Raw genomic sequence first — 10,185 nt, 5'->3', positions numbered from 1 at the left:
TTGTTAGTCTCTAAAACATATATTTTGTGTAATTTTAATTCCTAATATTTAAATTGTGTATTTAAATAGTCTTTAGTGTTGTTTTCTTCCAGATTTTGCAATGCAAGTAGGAATATTTTGATAAAATTTGGACAAAAATAGTATTGGTACCATTTAAACAGTATGCATAATTTGTATATAGACATTGTATTTCAGATTAGGATTATCTGCAATGGTAATACAACTGACTATGTTTAAAATTGAAATGAAACGATTTCATTTTACGAAGTGATTTAAATATCATTTTACTTTAATTTTAATTTGAACTGTTAAATTATATACTTTATTGATATGGCTTGATGTGATAAAAAAATATGGTGCTCACACTACAGGAAAAAACGGCTATAACAGCGTTCATACAACGGCATTTTAAAAACGCCACTTTTTACTCCACATAACACTTCGGTGCTTCACTTCAAAAAAAAGAAAAAGAAAAAGAAAAAGATCACCATTATCGCTCAGACCTCACTCCGTGATCTCTCCACACACTCACACTCAGATCTCAATCTCTCACACATCGCTCTTCTCTCTAGCGATCGAACTCTCTTGAGGCTTTCCTCTTTATTGATCTTGTCAATCGCGATTGATACCATTTGTATTTGTAGATGTTTTTCATCAATTGCCTCGGTCTCTGTTCTTCATTTCTGTTCTTCATCGATCTCGAGGCTAATCGAACTCGAACTCAATCTCTCTCTCTCTCGCTATTAGCTCCCATCTTGAGGTTGCAAATCGCAAATCCGAAATCGATCTCATAGTAAGTGTTAATCGGTGTTCGAGTTTGAATCTCTACTTTCTCATTGTCAAATTAGATCTCCTGATTAACTCTATATTTTTTTCATTCTCAAATCTGATCAAATCGTTATCATTCTTGAACTAGATCGATCTATCTTTGTCTTTATCTCAGGTACATTTTTCAGAAAATTTAATAAAATTCATGTATTGTTGCTTCTCTTGGTGCTTTCGTACGAAGTATGAGGTTACATAATTTGATTCCTTTTATAGAAATTTGAGATTCATTCATAGTCTGTCCACTGCTATGACCGTAGTTAAAAATAAAATAATCTAGCAAATAACTAGTTTGATCATCAAGCATAGCTAGGTCTCTGTACAATGGTTAATCTCAAGGATATCAGTGGACATTTTAATCTTATATTTGTAAGGTGTGTGAGCCAAAGGTTGTTAAGATGCACTGCTAGTTTTATTCCTTTTTTTCCCCTTTAGTTTTCTGTTTGTAGAAATTATTGTTAATAATAATAAAGATTGAAAACTTATGTGAACGAGGATGAGGATGAGGATGAGAATGAGGATGAAGCTAGCCACGATTATTATAACTATTGTTAATAACAAAGATTGAAAAATCTGTAATATTACAATAAATTGTCATTGTTATTCATGAGACTTTCAAATTGACATGAAGATTATTATTATTAGTAGTAGTAGTAGTAGTACATGTCAATGCAGCTCCTCCATGGACCACTGTGGACCATCCTAGACAAAACAAACAAAACAACAACTAGAATTAGTAATTCTCCATTAAAATCAGAGCATTGCAGGCAAGCAGAGAGGCTGACTAGCCTTTTAGGTTACTAAATATATGTATAGATAAGGCCTCCATCTTCATGAATGTGTTACACTACTAGTCTAATTATTTAGGTCCACTGCACTCATCTTTATAAATGTGAAAGTTCAAAAAGGAGTCTAACAACTCAACAAGCACGAAATCATCCAATCACAGATTCTTATTGCCTTTGTAGTATAACTTCATTCGTACGCCCTGTTGATGATATATCACCTGGAATGTTCTCTAGGGGTTTGATCTAGACTGGAGTCTGTTATGTGATTAAAATATCTTATTTGTGTCAGGCAATTCAGATGTTCTGATGAGCTTTTCATAGTTCACAAGTAAATTTATCCAAAAAATGTTGAGGACTTAGTTATAGACTCGGTAGGTACTAATACTATTTCATGTGATATTGAATTACTGGATCCTCTTCGCCTGTTAATTGGTGGTGACTCCTCTGAAATTCAAATTGTTAGGTCCACCTCTGAATTGTGTTCTTGAGCTCCTTCTGGTATATCATTAAGAATCAGTGTGCAAGTTTCTCTAATGGCAGTGCGGCTGTGTCTCATTTTGGTGCACCATTAGTTTTGAACCCTTATGTACAATTATTGCCTCTTTTACAGTTCATTCGCTTCAATCAAGTTCATTTTCTCAGTGCTGCAAGTTAATTGTTCTAATATTTTAATCTTCAAAGGTTTCAAATTTCTATTTTAGAGTTCCATGGCTATATTCTCCCTCTCAAAATAATAATAATAATAATAATAATAATAAATAAATAAATAAATCGTATAATGAACCTTGACTGCAAAGATGTTTGCTATGAATTATGCCCGAGTAAAAAAGTTGTGAAACATTCTTTTAAATACAAGCTTTGGATCAGTTTAAGAAAATCCTTCTGTTATTTTGTCGTTGACTAGTTTCTTTAACTGGCTTTGTTGTTTCTATTTCAGTTTACTTGTCCCATCCCATTTGATGTCCTCTGAAATATTAAATTACACTAAAAATGAGGATTTTACTTTTTCATTTGTGCAGGGCCAAGATGCCTATAGCATTTTAGTGTTACCTGATTGAAGGCACCACTAATTTGCAATGTGAATCACAATTACTTTTCTTAGGCCACTCAGAAGTCCCCAACTCAATTGATGGCTAGATGTGCTTGGATGCTGAACTGAATAGCAAAAACTACGTCAATCTAGACATAGAAAATGTGAATCCTTATCCCCCATGCCTTGTGGATATGGACATTGAGAAGGGAAATTCAAAGACACCTAAAACCAATGATGAAGGTGTGGAAAAATTGAAGATTACGGGTCCGTTAACTGTAAGTTCCATTTGTATATGCATACATACATATACATTCTATATATGATCTCCTTATTTTAAAGTCAAAAACTTTTCAATTAGGTTGACAATGTGGTGTGATAGCAATTGATTTATAATCAATTGGCTATACATACTGCCAGCACCCTTTGTCTCTAATTTTGTTATAGTATTCAATTGAAATATGAATTTTTTTAAACATCATGATTAAATAGCATTTGCAGAAGGCATGGTAGAGACAGATTAGCTTACAAATAGGGGAGAAGTTTGTGCAGCTTTTAATGAAAGATAGCCTTGTGTCACCCAAATTCCCTTCTAGAGGTATATAGCATCCTCACTGCCTCTTTCCTGGTGAGCTATTATTTTGTGTAAAACTCTGAAATTTATTTGTTTCTACATGGTCAATCCACAAATGTTATCTATATCTCCCCCAGCATTTACTGCATTCAAGTATTGGCTTGAACTTTCTCATCAAAATATTGTGCTGAAGAGCAAGCTGCAATGGAGCACTTTTGCCAGTGAAAATGTGTACTATACCAGGCTGAAGGATGGATGTTTCAATTTTCAAGTGTATTTCCTCTTAATGGCTGAACATGTTACATATTTTGACAGAAATTGAAATAAAATTATAAATACTACACACACACACAAACACAAACAAATAAATAAATAAAATAATAAAATTTGTGAAAAATTAAAATGAGAATCAAATCCTCTTATTAATTTGCTCACTAGATATATGCTCTCTGTGCACCAAACATCTCTAAAGGGTGGGCCTTCACTTAACTGTAAGGTTGCTTCATTTTGACCCGAGCATCATGGATTCGAAACACGGAAACAATCTCACTGCATGCACTAGGTACATTTGACCCTTCTCATATCTCGTAATGGCAGGAGCCTTGTGCACTTGGCTATCACCGTGTTACATGGACTCAAGTACGAGTGTCGAGTGGAGGTGCATATGCAAAGGTCGGGTACACAGACTAGGAAAAAAATAATCACTTTGCTTGGTTCCATTTTTTAAAAACAGTTTTCAAAAAATTTTACTCTTATTTTCCGCATTTTTTTGTTTTTACTGAATTTTTTTAATATTTTATGCAACTTTTTTACTTTTTAGACACACCTAACATTAATACACCTAAAAAGTAAAAAAATTGTAAAAAAAATCTTTTAAAAATCCATTAAATACCAAAAATACAAAAAAAAATACAAGAATTTAGTACATTTTTTGTATTTTTTTATGTATTTCTTAATTTTTTAAAATATTTTTTCACAATTTTTTTACGTTTTAGACACATCTAAGTAAGGTGCATCTAAAAAAGTAAAAAAAAAATGTTTAAAATTTTAAAAATATTCACTAAAAACAAAAAAATACGAAAATCAAAAAACTCATTTTTCAAAAAACTTAATTCAGAAAACTCAAACCAAACACATGAATCATATTTTTATATTTTTAATCTATTATGTGAGATAGGGACAGAGCAACTGGCTCAGTAATCCATGTAGCGGTCTCTTGGGACCATGGGAAGGTCAAAGAAAGGAAAGAAGAAGTTGATATGACAAACTCAATGAAAGAAGGTCGCTAGAGTCTACTGAATTCAAGGTTAGAACCAATTACTAATTTTTGTTTATTTGTGAATTTTATTTTATTAATGAAGTTGAATTTTTTTAAGCCTTAATTCCAATTACTTGGGGTTGACTACACCCTGCTTGCATCAATAACTTTTTACTCAGCTCTAGGTAGAGCTAATGTGTTTTGAGTTTTGACTGGATAAAAGCTTTGTAATGTTCTAGATCGAATAAATCTATGCCCAGCCCCATGTAGAAGTCTTGGGGTGGTTTTGTTCAAACTAGTTCAAGATTTGTCTACGTGCAATTTATTGGGTTTTTAACAAATTCTTAAAAGTCCATTATACTTTTGCTAGGGGGATTTAAGACACTACCCTTCATGTGTTGATATGGTTGTTTACTGGTTCCAACTTCTTTCACTTTTAACAAATTCTCAACTAGAATTCAAATACTTTATGCATGATTGTATGTATGCAGTCTTTGTTACAATTATTTTTCCTCAGTTTGAAACTCATATGTGCTTTATAGATTTAAATTGTTTTTCTTGTCATTGGATTCTAATTATTTTATTCAAACGTGTAATGTGTTTCATGTGTTTGAGCGATAGGCACCTGTGTTTTCCCAAGTCTCTGACGTGTATTTGAATCTAGACTTTTTTTTTTTTTTTTAAAAAAAATAATACGATATGGTTGATGTGTGTCCAACAGGTTTTGAGAAGTGCTCGATGAGTGTTGTGTTGGTGTTTGACACGACACGACACCTTAAAAGTGTTCGTGTATCATAAGTGTCAACTGTTAATGCTATTCAGCTTACTCAACTAGAAATCAAATACTTTATGCATGATTGTATTTATGTAGCCTTTGTTACAGTTATTTTTCCTTAGTTTGAAACTCAGATGTGCTTGTTTCTTGGTTTTGTCACTGCAGTTGATTTTACCGTCAACAAAAAGAGGGGATTGTGGGTTAACACTGGAGGTAGAATCTACTTTTACAGTTTATTTTGCACAACCTGAACCTCTTGTGGACGGACATAATTTGTGCATCTAAATTTGATCTATTTTGATGATGACAATGGCTTTTCAGGTGGAGACGGGAATTTCATGGCTACTGGTAGACACAAAAAGGTAAGCATTTGAGGAATGGTTTTTCTGTTCTTATAATTAACTAGGAATCGTGCCACCTTTTAATAAAAGGGAAGATATTAAATCAGTTGTAAAGAGGGAAAATATTATCAAGTCAGTGGGACACTTTTTTGGAATTTCAGAAAATATGAGATGGTTTGATATTTTAGGAAATAGAATATAGGTGAAAATAATAGCAAAAGACACAAATCCTTCGAGTGTTCTAGCATTCTGGTCAGTGCTTTTTTGGATATATTCCATGTCTAATCTAGTTGATGATGGTTGATTGTTTCAAGCATGTGAGCTGCGCGAGAAGTTTGACGCCAACAAGCACGTGGACTGAAGAGTACATATTTTTTGTGTAGTAAAAATCTCATGGAATGTGCAATTAATTTGGTTCATATGGATGAGTTGAGTACTTTTATGCACTTTTCCCCATCTCCGTATAATGTTTTATGATGTATTGATTACAATATATTGGATATATAAAAGTTATGATTAGCTTGATGCATGGTTGGCACATGGATAAGTAAATTTGAGCCATTAGCGCTCATTGTTAAATTCCCAAACTACCTTCTTTAGTTAAATTGTTTGGCTCGTGCTCTATTTCAGAATCCGGGGAGGGGGGGGGGGGATTCATTGGCTTATGCTATATTCAAAATAAGAGAGGGAAAAAAAATTTAATTGGGTTAGGCAATATTTTAGGGAAACACACACACACACACACCCCCTCCCCCCAAAAAAAAGAAGGAAAAAAAAAAAAAAGTGGCACAAAAAATGCCACCAAATGACGTCATTATGACGTCACACATCAATTTTAAAAAAACAAAAAAAAACAAAAAAAACAAAAAAAAAAAGAAAAGAAGAAAAGAACACCATCAAATACGTACGTCGTTATGACGTCACACATTAGCTTGCAAAAAAAGAAAAAAGAAAAAATGAAAAGGTGGCATTTTTTTGAAAAACACCACCAAATGACGTCATTATGACGTCACACATTAGTTTGTAACGGAAATTGAAGTGGACGTCAAAGATTTTGCAAACTTCGTCTAATATTTTTAGCGACGTTTTTCAAATGTTGTAAAGCTATTGTGGCGGCCGTATTAGCGATGAAAATATTAAACGCCAGTTTAATGACATTTTTTAGGCTTTAAAAACACTGCTAAAACTCAAATTTTCGGTAGTGTCAGCTCATAAATCCAAATTTGATTCTTGTTTGTCCAAAAGTCCAGCGGTAAACTATTATGCCTATAAGGACATGCTTGTGAGAAATGAACAAACTACTCATTCTTCAAATTTTTTGTTTTTTCTGTCCCAATTAAGGCCTTGTTTGGCATGATCTAAAAAAGTTAAAAAGTTAAAAAGTCACTATCCTATTTAAATCACATCATCTTATTTAAGTTACATCACCTCTTTAACACATCACTTCAAAGCCAACCCATACTCTACTCATATTTCATAAAAAGTCAAAAAGTACACTTATTTAGATCATTCCAAACCACCCCTAAATCTAACTAAACAAAGAATATAGAGCCAAAAACTCTCTCTCTTCTCTTTCCCTTTCTCTATCTATCTCTCTTTACAAACCCACTTCTCCTTTCTCTCTCTATCTGTCTCTCTTTTCTCTCTCACTCCCCCTCATCTCTCTCTCTCTCTCTCTCTCTCTCTCTCTCTGCTTTATATACAAATACATATGCAAACATTTGTGTTGGGTGGTGTCCCTTCTTAATTGGGTGGGCCACACCATGACTATGGATGCAAATTTGGCCTGGGCCGGCCCATGTCGTGCCTCACGGGCTCCCGCCAAAATTTGGGTTGTGCTGGGCCGCCCACGAGTTAGAAAATTAGGCACAAACCTAGGGGGTATTCGGACCGGTAGGCCTGGCCTCGGGGTTGGGCCGGGCCTAAACATTTTTTTTAATTTATTTTTTACTATTTTTTCTACCAAAATTTTATTTTTTTCCACAAAAAGCGACACTAGACCTTGAGCAGGCCAAGCGAGTTGGGCTTTGAGTGGGCCTTGAGCGAGCCGATGGGCATGGCCACAGGCCGGCTCCTGGAGCAATGAATAATTTCTCCTATTTACCAATTGAATGAAAATCAAAATGAAGTTACATAGACAATTTAATCAATTAAAAATATAATAAATTAACTACAATGGATACATAAATAATCCCAACCGCAAACCTAATTTTTCAATTGAAACCGATGAGGCCATGAATCAAATATTATATTCAAACTGTAAATAGGCAAGAAATCAGGATGAAAGATAGAAGAAAAAATTTAGAAGAAGAATAAGTAAGACAGTGACCAATTTTAAAAGAATCAATTATCATGGTGAAATATAATGTATCAAATTCTACCAAATATATCTTATAATCAAGTTGTGCTAGATACTGTTTTATTTATGAATTCAATTTTACTTTTCATCTGGTCTAATAAAAATTCATAAAAATTTAAATTGAATTGCCTATTTACCAAGAAATTATTCACTGCTCCCTATTTACCAACGGAATGAAAATCAAAATGAAGGTACAAAGACAATTCAATCAATTAAAAATATAATAAGTTAACTACAATGGCTACAGAAATAATCCCAACCCCAAACCTAAATTTTCAATTGAAACCCATGACGCCATGAATCAAATATTATATTCAAATTGTAAATAAGCAAGAGACGAGATAAAATATAGAAGAGAACAAGAAGTAAGACAGTGAACAATTTTAAAAGAATCCATTATCATGGTGAAGATATAATCTATCAAATTTTACGAAATAATTCCATCCAATATATCTTATAATCAAGTTGTGCTAGATACAGTTTGATTCATGAAATTGGCTATTTATCGAGAAATAGGGTTTTAGGGATTTCAAGCCATACCTTTTCAATGAGAACTCTTTCGAACCAATAAGCTACCAGAGAAGATAGAGATCTTCAAGAAGCCTTCGAAAGCAAGAGACGAAAGTAAGAGATGATAAAGAGCAAAACGGACAGAGAAAACAGAGAGAGAGAGAGAGAGAGAGAGAGAGAGAGGAGAAACCATAGATTCAAAGCAAAGAAGAGAAAATTTCAGAGTTTTTAGAGTGCTACCTCATCAATCTTTGCACAACCTATGACTCCGCTCTTTACGAATGGAAATAGGGAAGACGACCAGAGAAGAGAGAGAGGGGGGTGTCCTATTTAGCCAAATCAGAAACAAAAGAACGAGAGAGAGAGAGAGAGAGAGAGAGAGAGAGAGAGAGAGACGTGATTGATGAGCGACACCAAATTTTCTACCTGACCAAATGTCTCACATAGGGGTCCGCAATTTTGTCGGCTCCACACTCATGTAAAATATTTGATCATTTATTTAGTAGAAAATTTAGAGATTATTTGATCATTTATTTAGTAAAAAATTTAGAATTTCTAGTATTTTCCTAGAGGAAAAGCTTCAATCGGTTATTAAAAGGCCTATATTAATTCAAAATTAACTTGCATATTATATGCAACACACTACAACACGACCCATATATTTTGGGTGACTGGTGCTAGAGTATTTTGGCACTTATTTTTTTTATCATATCATTTACGATATAAATTATATGTTATAAACAATAAAATACGATCAACGGTTGATATCTGTATATTGTGTATAATTGATGTATTAACGGCATGATATATATATGTCATGAAAAGTTTTATTATTTACGGCTAACATTGCAAGTCGTAAAAAAATCACTCTTATTCAGTGTATTTGATTTCAATTTTCTAGAAGCTGAGTTTTTTTATTTTTTTTATTTTTAGTAAATATTTTTTAAATTTTAAGCTATCTTTTTACTTTTTTAGATGCACCTTACTTAGATATATCTAAAAAGTAAAATATTTATGAAAAAATATTTTAAAAAATTAATAAATACAAAAAAATATGAAAAATGTAGTAAATTTTCTTCTTCTTCTTTTTTTTTTTTTGTGTATTTTTAGTATTTAATGAATTTTTTATAATTTATTTTACAAATATTATACTTTTTAAGTATATTTATGTTAGATGTGTTTAAAAATTTAAAAAAAATGCTTAAAATATTAAAAAAATCAGTGAAAACAAAAAAAGATATGGAAAAAAAAAAAATAGAATTTTCTTAATGGTGAATTTTGGAAATCAAAACTAAACAAAGTAATTAGCATTAACCGCCAAAGCAATAGGCATGTCGTGATTAGGATATTATTTAAGACATGTAAAAAAAAAAACACAGTCGTGAAAGTGAAAAATTACGGCTTGCATTTATTGTATGGCATTAATGTGATGCTGTGAAAACCTAGTTTTGTTGTAGTGAAGAGTACAATGATAACTATGACCTTGCTGATATCATGTGTGACGAAGGAGTATAAAATCTAAACAATGTTATGGACTAACAAAACTATGGGCGGATTCACAAATCATGAATAAATTGGCAGAACTATGGGTTGAGAGAAACACATCACGAGCTTGTCTATCGTTAAAAAATAAAATATAGACTCACTAGTTTTCAGTTACATTTTGGTAACACTTACGTTTTCAATTTTGGTAACACTTGTTTTGGTAACACTTACGTTTTCAGT

General features: G+C 32.6%; 2 long non-coding RNA genes across 6 annotated transcripts; one reads left to right on the top strand and one right to left on the bottom strand.

The window, feature by feature from the left end:
- Positions 1-352: 352 nt before the first annotated feature.
- LOC114296906 (uncharacterized) lies at positions 353-6,082 on the top strand. Of its 4 annotated transcripts, XR_014342235.1 has the most exons (8): positions 353-793; positions 2,633-2,921; positions 3,136-3,241; positions 3,815-3,889; positions 4,395-4,523; positions 5,416-5,463; positions 5,572-5,612; positions 5,906-6,082. It is a non-coding gene; the product is annotated as an uncharacterized LOC114296906 (long non-coding RNA). The 4 variants fall into 4 exon arrangements; XR_014342234.1 differs by having other exon boundaries at positions 3,815-4,523; XR_014342236.1 differs by having other exon boundaries at positions 353-943; positions 3,815-4,523.
- LOC114296905 (uncharacterized) lies at positions 1,341-8,846 on the bottom strand. 2 transcript variants are annotated; one of them, XR_014342233.1, is made up of 4 exons: positions 8,701-8,846; positions 8,491-8,553; positions 3,173-3,416; positions 1,341-1,527 (listed from the first exon to the last, which is right to left on the bottom strand). It is a non-coding gene; the product is annotated as an uncharacterized LOC114296905 (long non-coding RNA). The 2 variants fall into 2 exon arrangements; XR_003641332.2 differs by having other exon boundaries at positions 8,491-8,846.
- Positions 8,847-10,185: the final 1,339 nt, after the last annotated feature.

Source organism: Camellia sinensis, chromosome 10 (genome assembly GCF_055761805.1).
Source record: "Camellia sinensis isolate YWXY chromosome 10, ASM5576180v1, whole genome shotgun sequence".
In the NCBI taxonomy this organism is placed as follows: Eukaryota; Viridiplantae; Streptophyta; class Magnoliopsida; order Ericales; family Theaceae; genus Camellia; species Camellia sinensis.
The sequence above is the reverse complement of the archived record's forward strand: the minus strand, read 5'-3'. Positions and strand labels throughout refer to the sequence as shown.